Genomic DNA, 3,469 nt, shown 5'->3' with positions numbered 1-3,469 from the left:
CAGCCTGTGCTGTTTATTGTCTCCATCGCAGGTGAGGAAACTGAGGCTCCAGGGATGAGGGGGTGCCTTGAGGTCACACAGCTGGTCCGTGTCTGGGACACCCAGAGCCTTTCCCCCGCACCTACAGCTTGAGTCCACCTTCAGGCTTGGGAGGTGAGCCTGGGCTCGGGAAAGGGAACGCAGAGGGCCCTGAGCACAGTCCCGGCGAGTCGGCCCCGCGGTGGGCAGCAATGGGCCAGGAGTGGTCAGACGTGGCCCATCTGGGACTCCTCATCACCAGCAGAGGACCGCAGTCTGGACTGGAGCCTGTGGACTTGGTGCTGGAATGCAAGCGTTCTTCCCGCAGAACATTCAAGGAGGGACTCAACGCTGTGCCCGAGGCACACTCGATGCATTCGGGGATCATCTAGGCCCTGAGGGACCGGCAGGGAAAGGAGCTCCAGGCCATCCCTGGGGGGACCCCGGGTTTCAAATTAGCAGAGGAACAACCGCCCTGTGAAGCAGGCAGCCAGCGCCTTCAGACTGGAGAACTGTCAGCCCTAGGCCAGTGAAAGGCGTTCAGTCGTATCCGACTCTTTGCGACCCATGGACTCTCCAGTCCATGGGATTCTCCGGGCCAGGATACTGCAGTGGGGAGCCTTTCCCTTCTCCAGGGGATCTTCCCAACCCAGGGATTGAACCCAGGTCTCCCGTATTGCAGGCGGATTCTTGACCAGCTGAGCCCCCAGGGAAGCCCAAGGGAAGAGGATTAAGCACCGTGATGGGGTTCCCCCAGAAACTCCCAAGGGGCTCCTCCGGCTGTTACTGTTCACAGCCCCGACCTGCCGCCCTCCACCCCTCTCCCGAGTCTCTGCCATCTGGCACCCCGACCCAGGCAGCCCCGGGGCGACAGGAGAGACAGAGGCACATCGTCCAAGACGCGGCACATTGTCCAAGACGCGGTGTCCAAGACGCGGTGTCCGACGCGGGTCCGACGGGTGCGACGCGGGCAAGGCGGGGCGGGGCGGGGCGGGGCGGGGCGGGGCGGGGCGGGGCGGGGCGGGGCGGGGCGGGGCGGGGCGGGCGGGGCGGGGGCGGGGCGGTCACTGTGCCACGGCCATCAGACGCGGGCGTAAGTGGCCATTTAAAGTCACGACTGTGACAGCGGCGTGATGCTGTAAAGAAGGGCTTGGGAGATGGCTTCCATCATTACACACACAGTTGCACCTCGTGGGGCACACAGGACCCCGTGCTAACCGCGGGCATTTCTGGGTGCTGAAATGAACGGTGATAACCCTTTATCACGCGGCTCTTTATTCTCTGACCTGCTTTACAACAGCCGTTTCTTTCTGACATAAGAACGAACGCCAAGAGTGTAGAGGAAAGGCCAAGGCGTGAGTAGCATGAGCCGCCTTGCCCTCCGCCTTCGGTCTGTGCATATTTCGCAGAGCTTCCGGCAGCGCAGGGTGGGCACAGGGCAGCCGGAGGTTCTCAACCGGTGCGGTCCACAGGAGCCACCGCGAGGAGAGTCTGGGGAAGAATACACCACGTTCCGTGGGAAGCAAGGGGAGGTGACTAGCTGTGATGACTGCGTTCTGTGGGTGTGGATGCGCAGCGTCTTTCTTGATAGTAAGACACCAACTGCTTAACGAATAATCCATGAGACAGATATGACACGGACCTCTAAGGAAAGAAGGATCAAACTCATCCTAGATAGGTTTGTAAATAAACTTATGACGTAAATAAAAGGTCACACCTAAAAGGAATGTGACCTTAGGAATCAGACAGACGTGGGGTTTTTCATGTTTTATTTACTTGGCCACACCAGGTCTCAGTGGCGGCATGCAGGGTCTTCGTCGCAGCATATAGGACCCCTGCTCCCTGGTCAGGGGTTGAACCCCAGCCCCCTGCACTGGCAGCAGAGTCTGCCACTGGAGCACCCAGGGAGCCCGGGCGTGGGCGAAAGCAGCAGCTCCACGAGGCACTGGCTGGATGGTCCTGGCGAAGCTTGCCGTCACAGCCTCGCTGTCCTCAGCCCCAAGTTGGTGGTGAGAGCAGACGGTCACACAGCTGACTCACTGTCCCTGTCCTGGGCGCAGCAGGCGCCCTCCTCTCCCTCCCTGCCCCAGAGAGGACCCCGCCTGGCACCGCCTGCAGCGCTCCCTGTCCGCTGAGGCTGGCAGCAGAGAGCAGGGTGGCACTGCCCGCCTGCTGCTGAGGGGAACCAACCCTCGCGAACAACCCCCCACCCCTTCCCACCTCCCCCACCCCTTCCCACCTCCCCCCCCAGTCTTCCAACAGGCAGTAACTGGCACCACGTACCTGGCAAGCAGGCACTACTCCCTGAGCCAGGAGTGAGACCCAGAGGCTGCCTCCCAGGCCTTTCTGTCCAAATGGGAAAAGGGGCCACGAGAGGAGGCGGGGGCCAGTCTCCAAGAAGGGTATAACCAAGGCCCGGGAACTCAGGGCTGCTGAAAGCTGCAGAAAGGCTTTCAGAGGAGATGGCGTTTCAAGCTGGACCCCACTGGACCCAGCAGAGTTCCCTGGCAGAGACGGGCTGGGTGGGAGGAACGGGTAGGCTCACAGATGCTAAAGCGCACACCTGGGCTGGGCCCAGGAGGTGAGGGGTGGAGCGGGGAGCTGGAATCACGTTGCTGACCGACCATCTACACTGCCACACTGGAATCTAGGCCCCACCCCATGGGCCACAGGGAGCCAAGCTTTTGAGCAAGACAACCGGATGAAAGCATCTATCAGCAATCATGTCATGTGCACACCCAGGCCCGAACCCGGAAAATTAGCCCTCGGCAGCTCAGAGAAGAGCTGGCTTCAGACCCTCGGGCACCTCTCTCGACGCCCCAGTGCCTAGAACAGACCCCGCAGCAGCTCAGGAATTAGGGACTGACCAAAGGCAGGAGTCAGTCCTCAGTGCTCTCCCGGATGAGGAGTCAAGCCCCGGGCGTGTTCCAGACTTTCTCCCATCTCGCCCAGGCCGTCCCTCACCCCCTCTCCCTTAACAACCCACCTCCTCTCCAGTCTGAGTAAAGTGAATGCTCCAGGGTGCCCAGCACACACCAGGCAGTGGAGACCACCGTCAGTTCTCACAGTTGCCCTCCAGGGTGTAAAGGACTCACCACAGCCAGCAGTAAGGACCTCAGGGGCCTGCCCAGCTGCTGTGAGGGGAACGGACACTTGGGTCAGACCTTCTGAGTCCAGCTGGGGGGGTGGGGGCAGGCACGTGTTGCAGCAGGGGTGGGGGCAGGGTGGAGAGCAAGAGGAGGCGAGGCAGGGGATTCCTGGGGACCCGCAGCCCAGGCCTCGGGACCAGGTGGCTGGACCCCAGTCTGAGGCACCTGCCCGACCCTGGGTCCAGCTGCCACGCCTGGGGCTGCAGCCAGCCGCCTCCACACCGCCCGCGTCCACGCCCCCAGGCCAGGTCTGGGCTGGGGCACAGGCACACACACACCACCACAGCCCCGAAGCCTGGGAG

Source organism: Capra hircus, chromosome 15 (genome assembly GCF_001704415.2).
Source record: "Capra hircus breed San Clemente chromosome 15, ASM170441v1, whole genome shotgun sequence".
Classification (NCBI taxonomy): domain Eukaryota; kingdom Metazoa; phylum Chordata; class Mammalia; order Artiodactyla; family Bovidae; genus Capra; species Capra hircus.
Note: the sequence above shows the minus strand (reverse complement) of the source record.